Source organism: Pseudophryne corroboree, unplaced genomic scaffold (assembly GCF_028390025.1).
Source record: "Pseudophryne corroboree isolate aPseCor3 unplaced genomic scaffold, aPseCor3.hap2 scaffold_982, whole genome shotgun sequence".
NCBI lineage: Eukaryota > Metazoa > Chordata > Amphibia > Anura > Myobatrachidae > Pseudophryne > Pseudophryne corroboree.
The window spans coordinates 117,338-140,204 of record NW_026970562.1 but is presented as its reverse complement, the minus strand read 5'-3'; the positions used below and the strand labels follow the sequence as shown (position 1 = coordinate 140,204).

General features: G+C 47.2%; 14 non-coding genes and 1 pseudogene across 14 annotated transcripts; 7 read left to right on the top strand and 8 right to left on the bottom strand.

The window, feature by feature from the left end:
• Window positions 1–6,381: 6,381 nt before the first annotated feature.
• On the bottom strand, window positions 6,382–6,545 carry LOC135048841 (U1 spliceosomal RNA). Its single transcript, XR_010240635.1, has one exon. It is a non-coding gene; the product is annotated as a U1 spliceosomal RNA (small nuclear RNA).
• A 655-nt stretch (window positions 6,546–7,200) lies between these two features.
• Window positions 7,201–7,363, bottom strand: LOC135048739 (U1 spliceosomal RNA). The gene has a single exon (XR_010240543.1). It is a non-coding gene; the product is annotated as a U1 spliceosomal RNA (small nuclear RNA).
• A 152-nt stretch (window positions 7,364–7,515) lies between these two features.
• Window positions 7,516–7,679, bottom strand: LOC135048858 (U1 spliceosomal RNA). The gene has a single exon (XR_010240655.1). It is a non-coding gene; the product is annotated as a U1 spliceosomal RNA (small nuclear RNA).
• Window positions 7,680–16,687: 9,008 nt separating this feature from the next.
• Window positions 16,688–16,850, bottom strand: LOC135048749 (U1 spliceosomal RNA). Its single transcript, XR_010240552.1, has one exon. It is a non-coding gene; the product is annotated as a U1 spliceosomal RNA (small nuclear RNA).
• Window positions 16,851–17,002: 152 nt separating this feature from the next.
• LOC135048700 (U1 spliceosomal RNA) lies at window positions 17,003–17,166 on the bottom strand. Its single transcript, XR_010240512.1, has one exon. It is a non-coding gene; the product is annotated as a U1 spliceosomal RNA (small nuclear RNA).
• Window positions 17,167–17,841: 675 nt separating this feature from the next.
• Window positions 17,842–18,004, bottom strand: LOC135048731 (U1 spliceosomal RNA). The gene has a single exon (XR_010240539.1). It is a non-coding gene; the product is annotated as a U1 spliceosomal RNA (small nuclear RNA).
• A 152-nt stretch (window positions 18,005–18,156) lies between these two features.
• Window positions 18,157–18,320, bottom strand: LOC135048865 (U1 spliceosomal RNA). Its single transcript, XR_010240661.1, has one exon. It is a non-coding gene; the product is annotated as a U1 spliceosomal RNA (small nuclear RNA).
• A 592-nt stretch (window positions 18,321–18,912) lies between these two features.
• LOC135048774 (U1 spliceosomal RNA) lies at window positions 18,913–19,040 on the bottom strand (annotated as a pseudogene).
• A 144-nt stretch (window positions 19,041–19,184) lies between these two features.
• Window positions 19,185–19,300, top strand: LOC135048796 (U5 spliceosomal RNA). Its single transcript, XR_010240592.1, has one exon. It is a non-coding gene; the product is annotated as a U5 spliceosomal RNA (small nuclear RNA).
• Window positions 19,301–19,570: 270 nt separating this feature from the next.
• Window positions 19,571–19,686, top strand: LOC135048805 (U5 spliceosomal RNA). The gene has a single exon (XR_010240601.1). It is a non-coding gene; the product is annotated as a U5 spliceosomal RNA (small nuclear RNA).
• Window positions 19,687–19,950: 264 nt separating this feature from the next.
• Window positions 19,951–20,066, top strand: LOC135048804 (U5 spliceosomal RNA). Its single transcript, XR_010240600.1, has one exon. It is a non-coding gene; the product is annotated as a U5 spliceosomal RNA (small nuclear RNA).
• A 274-nt stretch (window positions 20,067–20,340) lies between these two features.
• On the top strand, window positions 20,341–20,456 carry LOC135048788 (U5 spliceosomal RNA). The gene has a single exon (XR_010240584.1). It is a non-coding gene; the product is annotated as a U5 spliceosomal RNA (small nuclear RNA).
• Window positions 20,457–20,731: 275 nt separating this feature from the next.
• LOC135048799 (U5 spliceosomal RNA) lies at window positions 20,732–20,847 on the top strand. The gene has a single exon (XR_010240595.1). It is a non-coding gene; the product is annotated as a U5 spliceosomal RNA (small nuclear RNA).
• A 274-nt stretch (window positions 20,848–21,121) lies between these two features.
• Window positions 21,122–21,237, top strand: LOC135048779 (U5 spliceosomal RNA). Its single transcript, XR_010240576.1, has one exon. It is a non-coding gene; the product is annotated as a U5 spliceosomal RNA (small nuclear RNA).
• A 275-nt stretch (window positions 21,238–21,512) lies between these two features.
• Window positions 21,513–21,628, top strand: LOC135048812 (U5 spliceosomal RNA). The gene has a single exon (XR_010240608.1). It is a non-coding gene; the product is annotated as a U5 spliceosomal RNA (small nuclear RNA).
• The last annotated feature ends 1,239 nt before the right edge of the window (window positions 21,629–22,867 follow it).

Genomic DNA, 22,867 nt, shown 5'->3' with positions numbered 1-22,867 from the left:
ATACTAGTAGTTTAGCAGTCTGCTGACAGTGTCCACCAGGTCCGTCATTATATTATATATACCTACAGTAGTTATATATATTTTTTTTTATATCATTAATTATCATCTCTATACTAGCAGACGCAGTACGGTAGGCCACGGCTGTGGCTATCTCTGTGTCGTCAGTGCTCGTCCATAATTGTATACCTACCTACCTGTGGTGGAAGTTTTTTTCTATCTTCTTCATACTAGTAGTTTAGCAGTCTGCTGACAGTGTCCACCAGGTCCGTCATTATATTATATATACCTACAGTAGTTATATATATATATTTTTTTATATCATTAATTATCATCTCTATACTAGCAGACGCAGTACGGTAGTCCACGGCTGTAGCTACCTCTGTGTCGTCAGTCACTCGTCATCCATAAGTATACTAGTATCCATCCATCTCCATTGTTTACCTGAGGTGCCTTTTAGTTGTGCCTATTAAAATATGGAGAACAAAAATGTTGAGGTTCCAAAAATAGGGAAAGATCAAGATCCACTTCCACCTCGTGCTGAAGCTGCTGCCACTAGTCATGGCCGAGACGATGAAATTCCATCAACGTCGTCTGCCAAGGCCGATGCCCAATGTCATAGTACAGAGCATGTAAAATCCAAAACACAAAAGATCAGTAAAAAAATGACTCAAAAATCTAAATAAAAATCGTCGGAGGAGAAGCGTAAACTTGCCAATATGCCATTTACCACACGGAGTGGCAAGGAACGGCTGAGGCCCTGGCCTATCTTCATGGCTAGTGGTTCAGCTTCACATGAGGATGGAAGCACTCAGCCTCTCGCTAGAAAAATGAAAAGACTTAAGCTGGCAAAAGCACAGCAAAGAACTGTGCGTTCTTCAAAATCACAAATCCACAAGGAGAGTCCAATTGTGTCGGTTGCGATGCCTGACCTTCCCAACACTGGACGTGAAGAGCATGCACCTTCCACCATTTGCACGCCCCCTGCAAGTGCTGGAAGGAGCACCCGCAGTCCAGTTCCTGATAGTCAGATTGAAGATGTCAGTGTTGAAGTACACCAGGATGAGGAGAATATGGGTGTTGCTGGCACTGGGGAGGAAATTGACAAGGAGGATTCTGATGGTGAGGTGGTTTGTTTAAGTCAGGCACCCGGCGAGACACCTGTTGTCCGTGGGAGGAATATGGCCATTGACATGCCTGGTGAAAATACCAAAAAAATCAGCTCTTCGGTGTGGAAGTATTTCAACAGAAATGCGGACAACAGGTGTCAAGCCGTGTGTTGCCTTTGTCAAGCTGTAATAAGTAGGGGTAAGGACGTTAACCACCTCGGAACATCCTCCCTTATACGTCACCTGCAGCGCATTCATCATAAGTCAGTGACAAGTTCAAAAACTTTGGGCGACAGCGGAAGCAGTCCACTGACCAGTAAATCCCTTCCTCTTGTAACCAAGCTCACGCAAACCACCCCACCAACTCCCTCAGTGTCAATTTCCTCCTTCCCCAGGAATGCCAATAGTCCTGCAGGCCATGTCACTGGCAATTCTGACGAGTTCTCTCCTGCCTGGGATTCCTCCGATGCATCCTTGAGTGTAAGGCCTACTGCTGCTGGCGCTGCTGTTGTTGCTGCTGGGAGTCGATGGTCATCCCAGAGGGGAAGTCGTAAGACCACTTTTACTACTTCCACCAAGCAATTGACTGTCCAACAGTCCTTTGCGAGGAAGATGAAATATCACAGCAGTCATCCTGCTGCAAAGCGGATAACTGAGGCCTTGGCATCCTGGGCAGTGAGAAACGTGGTTCCGGTATCCATCATTACTTCAGAGCCAACTATAGACTTGATTGAGGTACTGTGTCCCCGGTACCAAATACTATCTAGGTTCCATTTCTCTAGGCAGGCGATACCGAAAATGTACACAGACCTCAGAAAAAGACTCACCAGTGTCCTAAAAAATGCAGTTGTACCCAATGTCCACTTAACCACGGACATGTGGACAAGTGGAGCAGGGCAGACTCAGGACTATATGACTGTGACAGCCCACTGGGTAGATGTATTGACTCCCGCCGCAAGAACAGCAGCGGCGGCACCAGTAGCAGCATCTCGCAAACGCCAACTCTTTCCTAGGCAGGCTACGCTTTGTATCACCGCTTTCCAGAATACGCACACAGATGAAAACCTCTTACGGCAACTGAGGAAGATCATCACAGAATGGCTTACCCCAATTGGACTCTCCTGTGGATTTGTGGCATCGGACAACGCCAGCAATATTGTGCGTGCATTATATCTGGGCAAATTCCAGCACGTCCCATGTTTTGCACATACCTTGAATTTGGTGGTGCAGAATTATTTAAAAAACGACAGGGGCGTGCAAGAGATGCTGTCGGTGGCCACAAGAATTGCGGGACACTTTCGGCGTACAGGCACCACGTACAGAAGACTGGAGCAACACCAAAAACGCCTGAACCTGCCCTGCCATCATCTGAAGCAAGAAGTGGAAACGAGGTGGAATTCAACCCTCTATATGCTTCAGAGGATGGAGGAGCAGCAAAAGGCCATTCAAGCCTATACATCTGACCACGATATAGGAGGTGGAATGCACCTGTCTCAAGCGCAGTGGAGAATGATTTCAACGTTGTGCAAGGTTCTGCAACCTTTTGAACTTGCCACACGTGAAGTCAGTTCAGACACTGCCAGCCTGAGTCAGGTCATTCCCATCATCAGGCTTTTGCAGAAGAAGCTGGAGACATTGAAGGAGGAGCTAAGACAGAGCGATTCCGCTAGGCATGTGGGACTTGTGGATGGAGCCCTTCATTCGCTTAACCAGGATTCACGGGTGGTCAATCTGTTGAAATCAGAGCACTACATTTTGGCCACCGTGCTCGATCCTAGATTTAAAACCTACGTTGTATCTCTCTTTCCGGCAGACACAAGTCTGCAGGGGTTCAAAGACCTGCTGGTGAGAAAATTATCAAGTCAAGCGGAACTTGATCGGTCAACAGCTCCTCCTTCACAGTCTCCCGCAATTGGGGGTGCGAGGAAAAGGCTCAGAATTCCGAGCCCACCCGCTGGCGGTGATGCAGGGCAGTCTGGAGCGACTGCTGATGCTGACATCTGGTCCGGACTGAAGGACCTGCCAACGATTACGGACATGTCGTCTACTGTCACTGCATATGATTCTCTCACCATTGAAAGAATGGTGGAGGATTATATGAGTGACCGCATCCAAGTAGGCACGTCAGACAGTCCGTACGTATACTGGCAGGAAAAAGAGGCAATTTGGAGGCCCTTGCACAAACTGGCTTTATTCTACCTAAGTTGCCCTCCCACAAGTGTGTACTCCGAAAGAGTGTTTAGTGCCGCCGCTCACCTTGTCAGCAATCGGCGTACGAGGTTACTTCCAGAAAATGTGGAGAAGATGATGTTCATTAAAATGAATTATAATCAATTGCTCCGTGGAGACATTGACCAGCAGCAATTGCCTCCACAAAGTATACAGGGAGCTGAGATGGTGGATTCCAGTGGGGACGAATTGATAATCTGTGAGGAGGGGGATGTACACGGTGATGAATCGGAGGATGATGATGAGGTGGACATCTTGCCTCTATAGAGCCAGTTTGTGCAAGGAGAGATTTATTGCTTCTTTTTTGGTGGGGGTCCAAACCAACCCGTCATTTCAGTCACAGTCGTGTGGCAGACCCTGTCACTGAAATGATGGGTTGGTTAAAGTGTGCATGTCCTGTTTATACAACATAAGGGTGGGTGGGAGGGCCCAAGGCAATTCCACCTTGCACCTCTTTTTTCCTTTATTTTTCTTTGCGTCATGTGCTGTTTGGGGAGTGTTTTTTGGAAGGGCCATCCTGCGTGACACTGCAGTGCCACTCCTAGATGGGCCAGGTGTTTGTGTCGGCCACTTGGGTCGCTGAGCTTAGTCACACAGCTACCTCATTGCGCCTCTTTTTTTCTTTGCGTCATGTGCTGTTTGGGGAGTGTTTTTTGGAAGGGCCATCCTGCGTGACACTGCAGTGACACTCCTAGATGGGCCAGGTGTTTGTGTCGTCCACTTGGGTCGCTGAGCTTAGTCACACAGCTACCTCATTGCGCCACTTTTTTTCTTTGCGTCATGTGCTGTTTGGGGAGTGTTTTTTGGAAGGGCCATCCTGCGTGACACTGGAGTGCCACTCCTAGATGGGCCAGGTGTTTGTGTCGGCCACTTGGGTCGCTGAGCTTAGTCACACAGCTACCTCATTGCGCCTCTTTTTTTCTTTGCGTCATGTGCTGTTTGGGGAGTGTTTCTGGAAGGGCCATCCTGCGTGACACTGCAGTGCCACTCCTAGATGGGCCAGGTGTTTGTGTCGGCCACTTGGGTCGCTGAGCTTAGTCACACAGCTACCTCATTGCGCCTCTTTTTTTCTTTGCGTCATGTGCTGTTTGGGGAGTGTTTTTTGGAAGGGCCATCCTGCGTGACACTGCAGTGCCACTCCTAGATGGGCCAGGTGTTTGTGTCGGCCACTTGGGTCGCTGAGCTTAGTCACACAGCTACCTCATTGCGCCTCTTTTTTTCTTTGCGTCATGTGCTGTTTGGGGAGTGTTTTTTGGAAGGGCCATCATGCGTGACACTGCAGTGCCACTCCTAGATGGGCCAGGTGTTTGTGTCGGCCACTTGGGTCACTGAGCTTAGTCATCCAGCGACCTCGGTGCAAATTTTAGGACTAAAAATAATATTGTGAGGTGTGAGGTGTTAAGAATAGACTGAAAATTAGTGGAAATTATGGTTATTGAGGTTAATAATACTTTGGGATCAAAATGACTCCCAAATTCTATGATTTAAGCTGTTTTTTAGGGTTTTTTGAAAAAAACACCCGAATAAAAAACACACCCGAATCCGACAAAAAAATTCGGTGAGGTTTAGCCAAAACGCGTTCGAACCCAAAACACGGCCGCGGAACCGAACCCAAAACCAAAACACAAAACCCGAAAAATTTCCTGTGCACATCTCTAGTGGCCATGCCATGTCACTGTGCAGGAGCCAGCACCGCTCACACACTAGTCCCCGGTGCAGCCCCCAACCCCCGGGACACCCGGAGCAACAAAATGTAGATTCAGGCCACCAGGCCACGCCCCTACCTATGAAACCATGCCTCCTTTTTACCATTGCGCTGCTTATCTGCGCGCACTGCATTACAATCTCCCTCGCCACCTCTCTGGGTGTCACCAGTGATAGTGACACCTCTGCCATGCTTGTAGCAGCTGGTCCTAAGATCTACACCTCAAGCCCTGAGTGTTTGCCCTTGTGACTTGTTGATCATCATAGCAAAGCAGATGCTTACAGAAAACTGCAGGGGCTTAGATTGAAAATAAAAAAAATTGATGGGTATAAGGTAGAGAGGAGCGGGTTCGGTTCTCCGAGAACCGAATTCCCCACGAACCCCACAAACTCCTCCTCCGAGGCAGGCTCGGTTGTTCCCGCCTGACTCGGAAAACCTGAACAAGGGAAAATGTCATCATCCCGCTGTCGGATTCTCGCGAGATTCGGATTCCATATAAAGAGCTGCGCGTTGCCGCCATTTTTACTCGTGCATTGAAGAGAGAGCGGAGAGGACGTGGCTATGTTCTCTCAGTGGAAATCTCAATATCAGTGCTCAGTATCAGTGGATACTTATTGCTGCTCAGTAATACTAGTAGTGTGTCTCTCCTGCTCAGTGTCAGTTCTCAGTAGTATCCTCATCAGTGCTCAGTATCACTGCTCATTGTCTTGTGCTGCATTGTTGTGCTCAGCATACTACAGTACATTACTAATAGTCCAGTACTGCATCTTGCTGCTCAGTGTCAGTTCTAGTATCCTCATCAGTGCTCACTATCACTGCTCATTGCATTGTGGTGTTCTGTATACTACAGTAACATAGTAATATAGTAACATATAGTAACATAGTTTTTGAGGTTGAATAGAGGCAAATTGCCCATCGTGTTCAACCTGTTTTAAGTTGTGATGATTCTACATACTTGCTGAATAATGTTTTATGACTAGTTAGCTACTACAACTCATGTTACCCCCGGATTAACCATGTTGATATTTTAAGTATTATAACCTTGGATAGCTTTTTCATTCAGAAATGTATCCATTCCTTTTTTAAATCCAATTACAGAGTCCGCCATTACCACCTTCCCTGGCAGGGAATTCCACATCCTGATTGCCCTAACAGTGAAGATCATAGTATCTCACCTGGCAGGTAAGTAGGAGTTGGGCCAGAGCTGTGGAGGATTGCTGCTCGGGCACCCCCTGTCAAATGAAGGAGATCCAACTGAGGCAGCACAAGGGAACTCTCGAAAGAAGAACAAGGCTAGAGGAAGATCTGAGACAAAGAAATCTGACTTTTACCAGAGCTGACCAGAGGAAAGCACAAACACAGTCCCCCACTACCACAAATAATGCAGTCGAGTTTCCCACATTTGGGGAAATCACAGGGGTCAGCATACCCAGAATGCAATGAATGAACCTCACCCTGGGAGAACAATCTTCATGACCATGGTATCGCCTATGCAAAATAAGTATGATTTGGGATAGGGCTGGGGAGGGCCGCTGCTCAGGCACATCTCTGTCAAGTAAAGGAGATTCAACTGAGGCAGCACAAGGGAACTCTCATCTGGGGACAACAACTGCAGGGAGAACACATATTTTCAGATGAACATGGGAGGGCAGAAGGCTGCCTAATACTGAAGCACCCCCAAACAACAAACCAAATGCAACAACTAGTACAAGCATTCCTGGGGGAAGTTCTGCAGAAGACGGATTTGCATACGGTGATGTCATCCAAGCAGTGGGCCAAAGTTGGCTGGATCCCTCATCTGCATATGAAAAGAGAAAAGGGGTATGCAGGGCATGGCGGCCTTTTGCGGCGCTTGGATGACCCTTAGTTCGCATTAAACACCCCCACCCTCCTTCGGTGTGGGGCTCATGTTGACAATGCCCCAGCCCCTGAAGCATTCAAGCTGATTTCTTACAGCAGCTTGGCACTGTAACAGCTCCAGAGCTGCTCTGTAAGGCAAGTAAAAGGGTGTGTAGTTTGCATTGTGCATTGGAAGGCACAAAGTAAGCAGACAGGAGGAGAAGTCAGGATAGTGCACAAGGGTATAAAAGGGAGGGGCTCAAGAAAAAAGAAGTGGAAACAGACAGCAAACTAGGCTGGAGAGAGACCTGAGACAAAGAGATCTGAATTATACGAGAGCCGACCAGGGGAAACACAAATTATGCAGTCAAGTTTCCCACATTTGGGGAAATCGCAGGGGCAGCACACCCAGAGTGCAATGGGTGAGCCTTGCCCTGGAAGAAGCACCTTCATGATCATAGTATCTCACCTGGCAGGTAAGTAGGAGTTGGGCTTGAGCTGGGGAGGGTCGCTGCTCGGGCACCCCCCTGTCAAGTGAAGGAGATCCAACTGAGGCAGCACAAGGGAACTCTCGAAAGAAGAACAAGGCTAGAGGAAGATCTGAAACAAAGAAATCTGACTTTTACCAGAGCTGACCAGAGGAAAACACAAACACAGTCCCCCACTACCACAAATAATGCAGTCGAGTTACCCACATTTGGGGAAATCACAGGGGTCAGCATACCCAGAATGCAATGAATGAACCTCACCCTGGGAGAATAATCTTCATGACCATGGTATCTCCTATGCAAAATAAGTATGATTTGGGATAGGGCTGGGGAGGGCCGCTGCTCAGGCACATCTCTGTCAAGTAAAGGAGATTCAACTGAGGCAGCACAAGGGAACTCTCATCTGGGGACAACAACTGCAGGGAGAACACATATTTTCAGATGAACATGGGAGGGCAGAAGGCTGCCTAATACTGAAGCACCCCCAAACAACAAACCAAATGCAACAACTAGTGCAAGCATTCCTGTTTGTTTCTGAAGCCAACTTTGACCCACTGCTTGGATGACATCACCATATGCAAATCCATCTGCTGCAGGCCTTCCCCCAGGAATGCTTGCACTCTTTATATGAAATCCGAATCTCGCGAGAATCCGACAGCGGGATGATGACATTTTCCCTTGTTCAGGTTTTCCGAGTCAGGCGGGAACAACCGAGCCTGCCTCGGAGGAGGAGTTCGTGGGGTTCGTGGGGAATTCGGTTCTCGGAGAACCGAACCCGCTCCTCTCTACCTTATACCCATCAATTTTTTTTATTTTCAATCTAAGCCCCTGCAGTTTTCTGTAAGCATCTGCTTTGCTATGATGATCAACAAGTCACAAGGGCAAACACTCAGGGCTTGAGGTGTAGATCTTAGGACCAGCTGCTACAAGCATGGCAGAGGTGTCACTATCACTGGTGACACCCAGAGAGGTGGCGAGGGAGATTGTAATGCAGTGCGCGCAGATAAGCAGCGCAATGGTAAAAAGGAGGCATGGTTTCATAGGTAGGGGCGTGGCCTGGTGGCCTGAATCTACATTTTGTTGCTCCGGGTGTCCCGGGGGTTGGGGGCTGCACCGGGGACTAGTGTGTGAGCGGTGCTGGCTCCTGCACAGTGACATGGCATGGCCACTAGAGATGTGCACCGGAAATTTTTCGGGTTTTGTGTTTTGGTTTTGGGTTCGGTTCCGCGGCCGTGTTTTGGGTTCGAACGCGTTTTGGCTAAACCTCACCGAATTTTTTTTGTCGGATTCGGGTGTGTTTTGGATTCGGGTGTTTTTTTCAAAAAACCCTAAAAAACAGCTTAAATCATAGAATTTGGGAGTCATTTTGATCCCAAAGTATTATTAACCTCAATAACCATAATTTCCACTAATTTTCAGTCTATTCTTAACACCTCACACCTCACAATATTATTTTTAGTCCTAAAATTTGCACCGAGGTCGCTGGATGACTAAGCTCAGTGACCCAAGTGGCCGACACAAACACCTGGCCCATCTAGGAGTGGCACTGCAGTGTCACGCATGATGGCCCTTCCAAAAAACACTCCCCAAACAGCACATGACGCAAAGAAAAAAGAGGCGCAATGAGGTAGCTGTGTGACTAAGCTCAGCGACCCAAGTGGCCGACACAAACACCTGGCCCATCTAGGAGTGGCACTGCAGTGTCACGCAGGATGGCCCTTCCAAAAAACACTCCCCAAACAGCACATGACGCAAAGAAAAAAAGAGGCGCAATGAGGTAGCTGTGTGACTAAGCTCAGCGACCCAAGTGGCCGACACAAACACCTGGCCCATCTAGGAGTGGCACTGCAGTGTCACGCAGGATGGCCCTTCCAAAAACACTCCCCAAACAGCACATGACGCAAAGAAAAAAAGAGGCGCAATGAGGTAGCTGTGTGACTAAGCTCAGCGACCCAAGTGGCCGACACAAACACCTGGCCCATCTAGGAGTGGCACTGCAGTGTCACGCAGGATGGCCCTTCCAAAAAACACTCCCCAAACAGCACATGACGCAAAGAAAAAAAGTGGCGCAATGAGGTAGCTGTGTGACTAAGCTCAGCGACCCAAGTGGACGACACAAACACCTGGCCCATCTAGGAGTGTCACTGCAGTGTCACGCAGGATGGCCCTTCCAAAAAACACTCCCCAAACAGCACATGACGCAAAGAAAAAAAGAGGCGCAATGAGGTAGCTGTGTGACTAAGCTCAGCGACCCAAGTGGCCGACACAAACACCTGGCCCATCTAGGAGTGGCACTGCAGTGTCACGCAGGATGGCCCTTCCAAAAAACACTCCCCAAACAGCACATGACGCAAAGAAAAAGAAAAGAAAAAAGAGGTGCAAGGTGGAATTGCCTTGGGCCCTCCCACCCACCCTTATGTTGTATAAACAGGACATGCACACTTTAACCAACCCATCATTTCAGTGACAGGGTCTGCCACACGACTGTGACTGAAATGACGGGTTGGTTTGGACCCCCACCAAAAAAGAAGCAATAAATCTCTCCTTGCACAAACTGGCTCTATAGAGGCAAGATGTCCACCTCATCATCATCCTCCGATTCATCACCGTGTACATCCCCCTCCTCACAGATTATCAATTCGTCCCCACTGGAATCCACCATCTCAGCTCCCTGTATACTTTGTGGAGGCAATTGCTGCTGGTCAATGTCTCCACGGAGCAATTGATTATAATTCATTTTAATGAACATCATCTTCTCCACATTTTCTGGAAGTAACCTCGTACGCCGATTGCTGACAAGGTGAGCGGCGGCACTAAACACTCTTTCGGAGTACACACTTGTGGGAGGGCAACTTAGGTAGAATAAAGCCAGTTTGTGCAAGGGCCTCCAAATTGCCTCTTTTTCCTGCCAGTATACGTACGGACTGTCTGACGTGCCTACTTGGATGCGGTCACTCATATAATCCTCCACCATTCTTTCAATGGTGAGAGAATCATATGCAGTGACAGTAGACGACATGTCCGTAATCGTTGGCAGGTCCTTCAGTCCGGACCAGATGTCAGCATCAGCAGTCGCTCCAGACTGCCCTGCATCACCGCCAGCGGGTGGGCTCGGAATTCTGAGCCTTTTCCTCGCACCCCCAATTGCGGGAGACTGTGAAGGAGGAGCTGTTGACCGATCAAGTTCCGCTTGACTTGATAATTTTCTCACCAGCAGGTCTTTGAACCCCTGCAGACTTGTGTCTGCCGGAAAGAGAGATACAACGTAGGTTTTAAATCTAGGATCGAGCACGGTGGCCAAAATGTAGTGCTCTGATTTCAACAGATTGACCACCCGTGAATCCTGGTTAAGCGAATGAAGGGCTCCATCCACAAGTCCCACATGCCTAGCGGAATCGCTCTGTCTTAGCTCCTCCTTCAATGTCTCCAGCTTCTTCTGCAAAAGCCTGATGATGGGAATGACCTGACTCAGGCTGGCAGTGTCTGAACTGACTTCACGTGTGGCAAGTTCAAAAGGTTGCAGAACCTTGCACAACGTTGAAATCATTCTCCACTGCGCTTGAGACAGGTGCATTCCACCTCCTATATCGTGGTCAGATGTATAGGCTTGAATGGCCTTTTGCTGCTCCTCCATCCTCTGAAGCATATAGAGGGTTGAATTCCACCTCGTTTCCACTTCTTGCTTTCATAGATGATGGCAGGGCAGGTTCAGGCGTTTTTGGTGTTGCTCCAGTCTTCTGTACGTGGTGCCTGTACGCCGAAAGTGTCCCGCAATTCTTGTGGCCACCGACAGCATCTCTTGCACGCCCCTGTCGTTTTTTAAATAATTCTGCACCACCAAATTCAAGGTATGTGCAAAACATGGGACGTGCTGGAATTTGCCCAGATATAATGCACGCACAATATTGCTGGCGTTGTCCGATGCCACAAATCCACAGGAGAGTCCAATTGGGGTAAGCCATTCTGTGATGATCTTCCTCAGTTGCCGTAAGAGGTTTTCATCTGTGTGCGTATTCTGGAAAGCGGTGATACAAAGCGTAGCCTGCCTAGGAAAGAGTTGGCGTTTGCGAGATGCTGCTACTGGTGCCGCCGCTGCTGTTCTTGCGGCGGGAGTCAATACATCTACCCAGTGGGCTGTCACAGTCATATAGTCCTGAGTCTGCCCTGCTCCACTTGTCCACATGTCCGTGGTTAAGTGGACATTGGGTACAACTGCATTTTTTAGGACACTGGTGAGTCTTTTTCTGAGGTCTGTGTACATTTTCGGTATCGCCTGCCTAGAGAAATGGAACCTAGATAGTATTTGGTACCGGGGACACAGTACCTCAATCAAGTCTATAGTTGGCTCTGAAGTAATGATGGATACCGGAACCACGTTTCTCACTGCCCAGGATGCCAAGGCCTCAGTTATCCGCTTTGCAGCAGGATGACTGCTGTGATATTTCATCTTCCTCGCAAAGGACTGTTGGACAGTCAATTGCTTGGTGGAAGTAGTAAAAGTGGTCTTACGACTTCCCCTCTGGGATGACCATCGACTCCCAGCAGCAACAACAGCAGCGCCAGCAGCAGTAGGCGTTACACTCAAGGATGCATCGGAGGAATCCCAGGCAGGAGAGAACTCGTCAGAATTGCCAGTGACATGGCCTGCAGGACTATTGGCATTCCTGGGGAAGGAGGAAATTGACACTGAGGGAGTTGGTGGGGTGGTTTGCGTGAGCTTGGTTACAAGAGGAAGGGATTAACTGGTCAGTGGACTGCTTCCGCTGTCGCCCAAAGTTTTTCTTGTCACTGACTTATGATGAATGCGCTGCAGGTGACGTATAAGGGAGGATGTTCCGAGGTGGTTAACGTCCTTACCCCTACTTATTACAGCTTGACAAAGGCAACACACGGCTTGACACCTGTTGTCCGCATTTCTGTTGAAATACTTCCACACCGAAGAGCTGATTTTTTTGGTATTTTCACCAGGCATGTCAATGGCCATATTCCTCCCACGGACAACAGGTGTCTCGCCGGGTGCCTGACTTAAACAAACCACCTCACCATCAGAATCCTCCTTGTCAATTTCCTCCCCAGCGCCAGCAACACCCATATTCTCCTCATCCTGGTGTACTTCAACACTGACATCTTCAATCTGACTATCAGGAACTGGACTGCGGGTGCTCCTTCCAGCACTTGCAGGGGGCGTGCAAATGGTGGAAGGTGCATGCTCTTCACGTCCAGTGTTGGGAAGGTCAGGCATCGCAACCGACACAATTGGACTCTCCTTGTGGATTTGTGATTTTGAAGAACGCACAGTTCTTTGCTGTGCTTTTGCCAGCTTAAGTCTTTTCATTTTTCTAGCGAGAGGCTGAGTGCTTCCATCCTCATGTGAAGCTGAACCACTAGCCATGAAGATAGGCCAGGGCCTCAGCCGTTCCTTGCCACTCCGTGTGGTAAATGGCATATTGGCAAGTTTACGCTTCTCCTCCGACGATTTTTATTTAGATTTTTGAGTCATTTTTTTACTGATCTTTTGTGTTTTGGATTTTACATGCTCTGTACTATGACATTGGGCATCGGCCTTGGCAGACGACGTTGATGGAATTTCATCGTCTCGGCCATGACTAGTGGCAGCAGCTTCAGCACGAGGTGGAAGTGGATCTTGATCTTTCCCTATTTTTGGAACCTCAACATTTTTGTTCTCCATATTTTAATAGGCACAACTAAAAGGCACCTCAGGTAAACAAAGGAGATGGATGGATACTAGTATACTTATGGATGACGAGTGACTGACGACACAGAGGTAGCTACAGCCGTGGACTACCGTACTGCGTCTGCTAGTATAGAGATGATAATTAATGATATAAAAAAAAATATATATATAACTACTGTAGGTATATATAATATAATGACGGACCTGGTGGACACTGTCAGCAGACTGCTAAACTACTAGTATGAAGAAGATAGAAAAAAACTTCCACCACAGGTAGGTAGGTATACAATTATGGACGAGCACTGACGACACAGAGATAGCCACAGCCGTGGCCTACCGTACTGCGTCTGCTAGTATAGAGATGATAATTAATGATATAAAAAAAATATATATAACTACTGTAGGTATATATAATATAATGACGGACCTGGTGGACACTGTCAGCAGACTGCTAAACTACTAGTATGAAGAAGATAGAAAAAAAAAACCACCACAGTTAGGTATACAATTATGGACGAGTGACGACACAGAGGTAGGTACAGCCGTGGACTACCGTACTGCGTCTGCTAGTATAGATAATATACTAAATATATTACTACTGTAGGTATATAATATAATGACGGACCTGGTGGACACTGTCAGCAGACTCCTAAACTACTAGTATGAAGAAGATAAAAAAAAAACCCCACCACAGGTAGGTAGGTATACAATTATGGACGAGCACTGACGACACAGAGATAGCCACAGCCGTGGACTACAGTACTGCGTCTGCTAGTATAGATAATATAATAAATATATTACTACTGTAGGTATATAATATAATGATGGACCTGGTGGACACTGTCAGTAGACTCCTAAACTACTAGTATGAAGAAGATAGAAAAAAAAAACCCACCACAGGTAGGTAGGTATACAATTATGGACGAGCACTGACGACACAGAGATAGCCACAGCCGTGGACTACCGTACTGCGTCTGCTAATATAGAGATGATAAAGATGAAAAAAAAAATATAACACTACTGCAGGTAAATATTTATATAATATATGTATGACGGACCTGCTGGACACTGTCAGCAGAATGCATTTATAGAATAAAAAAAAAACACCACAGGAGTGTTTAACTTTTTCAGGCAGACAATATACTGGTGGTCACACTGGCAGCAAAAGTGTGCACTGTACTCCTGCTATAACTGCTCCCCAGTCTCCCCCACAATTAAGCTGTGTGAGCAGTGAGCACTCAGCACAGTCAGATATACATAGATGATATATCATGCAGCACACTGAGGCTGAGCACAGATATGGTATGTGTATCGTTTTTTTTCAGGCAGAGAACGGATTATAAATAATAAAACTGGTGGTCACTATCAGCAAAACTCTGCACTACTGAGTACTCCTGACAAGTTCAACTGCTCCCCAAATTAGTAGTAAATCAAATGTCACTCGTCTCTATCTTCTAATCTAAACGGAGAGGACGCCAGCCACGTCCTCTCCCTATCAATCTCAATGCACGTGTGAAAATGGCGGCGACGCGCGGCTCCTTATATAGAATCCAAGTCTCGTGAGAATCCGACAGCGGGATGATGACGTTCGGGCGTGCTCGGGTTAACCGAGCAAGGCGAGAGGATCCGAGTCTGCTCGGACCCGAGCAAAAAAGGGTGAAGTTCGGGCGGGTTCGGATTCCGAGGAACCGAACCCGCTCATCTCTTATGGCCACCCAGCATGACGCCTCCCTTCTTGACCATGCTGTAATTGCAGTCGCACTGCAGTTCAGCGTGATCATAAAAAATGGTGTAGCCTCCTGCTGGTGCAGACTGTATGTGCGCGCAGGAAGCCGCCACCATTTTTGTGATCACAGCGGCTGAATGTGATGTCATACAGCTGCTGTGACCACGCCCCCTGTGTCTCCTCCATTGCAGACCCCATTTTGAAGCCTTGCCCCCGCACCGCTCCATCCCTGACTTGGAAATGGAGTGTTGCTGACCCCCCTCTCCCCCCCTGCCCCGATTGACAGGCAGAGGCGATCGCATTCTCTGCGGGGTGCCGCAGAAAATGCAGGCACATGCGTATGCTCTTAGCAATTTTTGCAGTTGGATCACTTATTGTGATTGCAATCCAACCTGAATCAGGCCCTATTACCTATCACAATGCGCTGCGGGCAGTACAAAATTGGTTTAATATAGGAGAAAAACCCCCAGACCTGTGCTCCTTAACTGTACCTGGTGGCTAGTGGAGCGGCTGCCCAGTAATCAGTGTCCACGCCAGTGCGCACACGGTCCACCCCCTACGGCCACGCTCCCCTTCATCAGCGGCCTCGTGATCCGGAAGGGCGGTGTGTGTGTGACTGACCTTAGGAAGAAACCGGAGCCTCCGCTGCAGTGACCCAGCAACCAGGGCACGGGAGTATACAGCGCCGCTGGGAGTGATGAAGCTGCAGTAAAGATGTCTATTAGACCTAGCCTGCTGCAGCCCTTGTAGATTCTCATAAAACAAGTTCTTCTTTTCTTGTCAAAATGAATAGCTAAGAATTGGCTTCCTGAGGCAGGCCCCTGTTAAGTGGCCTGCTACTGAAGGCACCAACTACAAACTGAGCTCCCTGTTCATGGAAGCGGGGTTATAGAGGAGGATGCGCTGAGCATCTTGGGAACAGTCAAAAGCTTTGAGTCGGTTGGTGCCTCAGATCAAGATCCTACTCTACACCCCAATGTGAATCCTTGTGGAGTCCTGTGTACCCCACAGAAGAAATTAATGTGTCACACCCATTGGCAGCAACCTTAGAATAGCTGCTGATGGGCACAATTGAGAAAGGAAGGGGGGGGGACATTTGAATCCAGCACATAGATGCAATTCAAATATGTAATTTGTACCTTCCTATTTTAAAATATAATGGATGAACTTCACCCTGTGAGAACAATCTTCATGATCAAGAGATCTCATATGCAAAATAAGTATGAGTTGGGATAGGGCTGGGGAGGGTGGCTGCTCGGGCAGCCCCTCCCCCATCAAGTTAAGGAGATTCAACTGAGGAAGCACAAGGGAACTCTCGTCTGGGGACAACAACTGCAGGGAGACCACATCTTTTCAGATGAACATGGGAGGGCGGAAGGCTGCCTAATACTGAAGCACCATCAAATATCAAACCATATGCAACAACTAGTACAAGCATTCCTGGGGGAAGGTCTGCAGCAGACGGATTTGCATACGGTGATGTCATCCAAGCAGTGGGCCAAAGTTGGCTGGAACCCTCATCTGCATATGAAAAGAGAAAAGGGGCATGCAGGGCATGGCGGCCTTTTGCGGTGCTTGGATGACCCCTAGTTCGCATTAAACACCCCCACCCTCCTTTGGTGTGGGGCTCATGTTGGCTATGCCCCAGCCCCTGAAGCATTCAAGCTGATTTCTTACAGCAGCTGGGCACTGTAACAGCTCCAGAGCTGCTCTGTAAGGCAACTAAAAGGGTGTGGGCCCTGCAGCACTACCTGTAGTTCGCATTGTGCGTTGGAAGGCACAAAGTAAGCAGACGGGAGAAGTCAGGATAGTGCGCAAGGGCATAGAAGGGAGTGGCTCCAGAAAAGAGAAGTGGAAACAGACAGCAAACTAGGCTGGAGAGAGACCTGAGACAAAGAGATCTGAATTATACGAGAGCCGACCAGGGGAAACACAAATTATGCAATCAAGTTTCCCACATTTGGGGAAATCACAGGAGCAGCACACCCAGAGTGCAATGGGTGAGCCTTGCCCTGGGAGAAGCACCTTCATGATCATAGTATCTCACCTGGCAGGTAAGTAGGAGTTGGGCTAGAGCTGGGGAGGGTCACTGCTCGGGCACCCCCCTGTCAAGTGAAGGAGATCCAACTGAGGCAGCACAAGGGAACTCTCGAAAGAAGAACAAGGCTAGAGGAATATATGAGACAAAGAAATCTGACTTTTACCAGAGCTGACCAGAGGAAAACACAAACACAGTCCCCCACTACCACAAAAAATGCAGGCGAGTTTCCCACATTTGGGGAAATCACAGGGGTCAGCATACCCAGAATGCAATGAATGAACCTCACCCTGGGTGAACAATCTTCATGACCATGGTGTCTCCTATGCAAAATAAGTATGATTTGGGATAGGGCTGGGAGGGCCGCTGCTCAGGCACATCTCTGTCAAGTAAAGGAGATTCAACTGAGGCAGCACAAGGGAACTCTCATCTGGGGACAACAACTGCAGGGAGAACACATATTTTCAGATGAACATGGGAGGGCAGAAGGCTGCCTAATACTGAAGCACCCCCAAACAACAAACCAAATGCAACAACTAGTGCAAGCATTCCTGGGGCAAGGCCTGCAGCAGATGGATTTGCATATGGTGATGTCATCCAAGCAGTGGGTCAAAGTTGGCTTCAACCCTCATCTGCATATGAAAAGAGAAAAGGGGCGTGCAGGGCATGGCGGCCTTTTGCGGTGCTTGGATTACCCCTAGTTCGCATTAAACACCCCCACCCACCTTTGGTGTGGGGCTCATGTTGGCCATGCCCCATCCCCTGAAGCATTCAAGCTGATTTCTTGCAGCAGCTGGGCACTGTAACAGCTCCAGAGCTGCTCTTTAAGGCAAGTAAAAGATTGTGTGGGCCCTGCAGCACTACCTGTAGTTTGCATTGTGCATTGGAAGGCACAAAGTAAGCAGACGGGAGGAGAAGTCAGGATAGTGCACAAGGGTATAGAAGGGAGGGGCTCAAGATAAAAGAAGTGGAAACAGACAGCAAACTAGGCTGGAGAAAGACCTGAGACAAAGAGATCTGAATTATACGAGAGCCGACCAGAGGAAACACAAATTATGCAGTCAAGTGTCCCACATTTGGGGAAATCGTAGGAGCAGCACACCCAGAGTGCAATGGGTGAGCCTTGCCCTGGGAGAAGCACCTTCCTGATCATAGTATCTCACCTGGCAGGTAAGTAGGAGTTGGGCTAGAGCTGGGGAGGGTCACTGCTCGGGCACCCCCCTGTCAAGTGAAGGAGATCCAACTGAGGCAGCACAAGGGAACTCTCGAAAGAAGAACAAGGCTAGAGGAATATATGAGACAAAGAAATCTGACTTTTACCAGAGCTGACCAGAGGAAAACACAAACACAGTCCCCCACTACCACAAAAAATGCAGGCGAGTTTCCCACATTTGGGGAAATCACAGGGGTCAGCATACCCAGAATGCAATGAATGAACCTCACCCTGGGTGAACAATCTTCATGACCATGGTGTCTCCTATGCAAAATAAGTATGATTTGGGATAGGGCTGGGAGGGCCGCTGCTCAGGCACATCTCTGTCAAGTAAAGGAGATTCAACTGAGGCAGCACAAGGGAACTCTCATCTGGGGACAACAACTGCAGGGAGAACACATATTTTCAGATGAACATGGGAGGGCAGAAGGCTGCCTAATACTGAAGCACCCCCAAACAACAAACCAAATGCAACAACTAGTGCAAGCATTCCTGGGGGAAGTTCTGCAGAAGACGGATTTGCATACGGTGATGTCATCCAAGCAGTGGGCCAAAGTTGGCTGGAACCCTCATCTGCATATGAAAAGAGAAAAGGGGTATGCAGGGCATGGCGGCCTTTTGCGGCGCTTGGATGACCCTTAGTTCGCATTAAACACCCCCACCCTCCTTCGGTGTGGGGCTCATGTTGGCCATGCCCCATCCCCTGAAGCATTCAAGCTGATTTCTTGCAGCAGCTTGGCACTGTATCAGCTCCAGAGCTGCTCTGTAAGGCAAGTAAAAGGGTGTGGGCCCTGCAGCACTACCTGTAGTTTGCATTGTGCATTGGAAGGCACAAAGTAAGCAGACAGGAGGAGAAGTCAGGATAGTGCACAAGGGTATAAAAGCGAGTTTCCCACATTTGGGAAAATCACAGGGGTCAGCATACCCAGAATGCAATGAATGAACCTCACCCTGGGAGAACAATCTTCATGACCATGGTATCTCCTATGCAAAATAAGTATGATTTGGGATAGGGCTGGGGAGGGCCGCTGCTCAGGCACATCTCTGTCAAGTAAAGGAGATTCAACTGAGGCAGCACAAGGGAACTCTCATCTGGGGACAACAACTGCAGGGAGAACACATATTTTCAGATAAAAATCTTGGTCATGCTCTGGTTTCTCTTCAGAACGAACAAATCTTTCGCCTTTTATTAAAGATTTCCGTGGAGAGGAGCAAAACCGAGTTTTATCTCAATTTTTGCATGCCCCATCTTTTTGGGGTTTCTTTTATCGGTTTAAAGATAGAATGAGTGTGCTTTAATGTAAGCTCATTTGCATAGAAATGACAGTAAATGTTTGTTTCTTTTCAAACAGAACTTTCTTGACCATGCTACTTGCTTGAAAGATCTGGGAGCACATGGAATACAGTACAAACCATGCTTATAGCAAGGAGAAGCCAGGTGAGAAATCTGCTTACTTTCAAGTTGGGCGCTCACTTTGATCTGAATGAGGACTGCTGGCACAGCATTTAGGCGACAGGTGGAATCTTGGTCATGCTCTGGTTTCTCTTCAGAACGAACAAATCTTTCGCCTTTTATTAAAGATTTCTGTGGAGAGGAGCAAAACTGAGTTTTATCTCAATTTTTGCATGCCCCATATTATTGGGGTTTCTTTTATCAGTTTCTTGTTAGCTTTAATGTAAGTTTATTTGCATAACAATGACTATAAATGTCTGTTTCTTTTCAAGCAGAACTTTCTTGACCATTCTAATTGCTTGAAAGATCTGGGAGCACATGGAAAAGAGTACAAACCATGCTTATAGCAAGGGGAAGCCTGGTGAGAAATCTGCTTTCTTTTTTTCAAATTGGGTGCTCACTTTGCGCTGAATGAGGACTGCTGGCATGGCACTCAGGCGACAGGTGGAATCTTAGTCATACTCTGGTTTCTCTTCAAAACGAACAGATCTTTCGCCTTTTACTAAAGATTTCCGTGGAGAGGAGCAAAACTGAGTTTTATCTCAATTTTTGCATGCTCCGTCTTATTGTGGTTTCTTTTATCGGTTTAAAGATAGAACGAGTGTGCTTTAATGTAAGCTCATTTGCATAGAAATGACAGTAAATGTTTGTTTCTTTTCAAACAGAACTTTCTTGACTATACTAAATGCTTGAAAGATCTGGGAGCACATGGAAAAGAGTACAAACCATGTTTATAGCAAGGGGAAGCCTGGTGAGAAATCTGCTTTCTTTCTTTCAAATTGGGTGCTCACTTTGAGCTGAATGAGGACTGCTGGCATGGCACTCAGGCGACAGGTGGAATCTTGGTCATGTTCTGGTTTCTCTTCAGAACGAACAAATCTTTCGCCTTTTACTAAAGATTTCCGTGGAGAGGAGCAAAACTGAGTTTTATCTCAATTTTTGCATGCCCCATCTTATTGGGATTTTATTTTATCGGTTTAAAGATAGAACGAGTGTGCTTTAATGTAAGCTCATTTGCATAGAAATGACAGTAAATGTTTGTTTCTTTTCAAACAGAACTTTCTTGACCACACTAATTGCTTGAAAGATCTGGGAGCACATGGAAAAGAGTACAAACCATGTTTATAGCAAGGGGAAGCCTGGTGAGAAATCTGCTTTCTTTCTTTCAAATTGGGTGCTCACTTTGAGCTGAATGAGGATTGCTGGCATGGCACTCAGGCGACAGGTGGAATCTTGGTCATGCTCTGGTTTCTCTTCAAAACGAACAGATCTTTCGCCTTTTACTAAAGATTTCCGTGGAGAGGAGCAAAACTGAGTTTTATCTCAATTTTTGCATGCTCCGTCTTATTGGGGTTTCTTTTATCGGTTTAAAGATAGAACGAGTGTGCTTTAATGTAAGCTCATTTGCATAGAAATGACAGTAAATGTTTGTTTCTTTTCAAACAGAACTTTCTTGACTATACTAATTGCTTGAAAGATCTGGGAGCACATGGAAAAGAGTACAAACCATGTTTATAGCAAGGGGAAGCCTGGTGAGAAATCTGCTTTCTTTCTTTCAAATTGGGTGCTCACTTTGAGCTGAATGAGGACTGCTGGCATGGCACTCAGGCGACAGGTGGAATCTTGGTCATGTTCTGGTTTCTCTTCAGAACGAACAAATCTTTCGCCTTTTACTAAAGATTTCCGTGGAGAGGAGCAAAACTGAGTTTTATCTCAATTTTTGCATGCCCCATCTTATTGGGGTTTTATTTTATCGGTTTAAAGATAGAACGAGTGTGCTTTAATGTAAGCTCATTTGCATAGAAATGACAGTAAATGTTTGTTTCTTTTCAAACAGAACTTTCTTGACCACACTAATTGCTTGAAAGATCTGGGAGCACATGGAAAAGAGTACAAACCATGTTTATAGCAAGGGGAAGCCTGGTGAGAAATCTGCTTTCTTTCATTCAAATTGGGTGCTCACTTTCAGCTGAATGAGAACTGCTGGCATGGCACTCAGGCGACAGGTGGAATCTTGGTCATGCTCTGGTTTCTCTTCAGAACTAACAAATATTTCGCCTTTTATTAAAGATTTCCGTGGAGAGGAGCAAAACTGAGTTTTATCTCAATTTTTGCATGCCCCATATTATTGGGGTTTCTTTTATCAGTTTAAAGACAGAACGAGTGTGCTTTCTTGTTAGCTTTAATGTAAGTTTATTTGCATAACAATGACAGTAAATGTTGTTTCTTTTCAAACAGAACTTTCTTGACCATGCTACTTGCTTAAAGGTCTGGGAGCACATGGAAAACAGTACAAACCATGCAGTATCACAAGAGCCTTTATTTGATCTTTCATGAAGATAGAGCAGAATTGAGGACACGTCAACAATTTCTGCCGAAGGTGGTTCATCTTTCCACATGGTGCCTTTGGCCACTGACACCTTCGTTGAGTCAAAGTCTCTGGCTGTGGTCAGAACTTTGAAAATGTATGTCACCAGAACGGTTCAGATTAGGAAAACAGAGGCTCTGTTTGTCCTGTATGCTCCCAACAGGATTTGGTGTCCTGCTTCCATGCAGACCATTATGCGCTGGATCTGTGGTAAGATTCAGCATGCTCGTTCCACGGCAGGATTGCCGTTACTGAAGTAGGTGAAGACCCATTCTACTAGAAAGGTGGGTTCATCCTTGGCAGCTGGTCGGGGAGTCTCGGCATTGCAACTTTGCCGAGCAGCTATTTAGTAAACACTTTTGCTAAGTTTTACAAGTTTGATACCTTGGCTGATGATAACCTTAAGTTGGGTCATTCGGTGCTGCAGAGTCGTACGCACTCTCCCACCCGTTCAAGAGCTTTGGTATAACCCCATGGTTCTTAATGTGACCCCAGCATCCTCTAGGTCGTATGAGAAAATAGGATTTTAATACCTACCGGTAAATCCTTTTCTCTTAGTCTGTAGAGGATGCTGGGCACCCGTCCCAGTCCATACTGTGTCTGCAGTTATTACTTGTGGTTATACACATGTTGTGTTATTGTTCTGGTCAGCTTTTTGCTGCAATTGTTCATGCCGTTGGCTTGTGTTCTGTTGAATGCCACGTTCTGCGGCATGTTTAAGGTGTGAGCTGGTAAGATGCTCACCTTAGTTTAACAATAAATCCTTTCCTCGAAATGTCCGTCTCCCTGGGCACAGTTCCTATAACTGGAGTCTGGAGGAGGGGCATAGAGGGAGGAGCCAGTTCACACCCTTTGAAAGTCTTAAAGTGCCCATGTCTCTTGCGGATCCCGTCTATACCCCATGGTTCTTAATGTGACCCCAGCATCCTCTACGGACTAAGAGAAAAGAATGCCCTTGCGCACTATCCTGACTTCTCCTCCCGTCTGCTTACTTTGTGCCTTCCAAC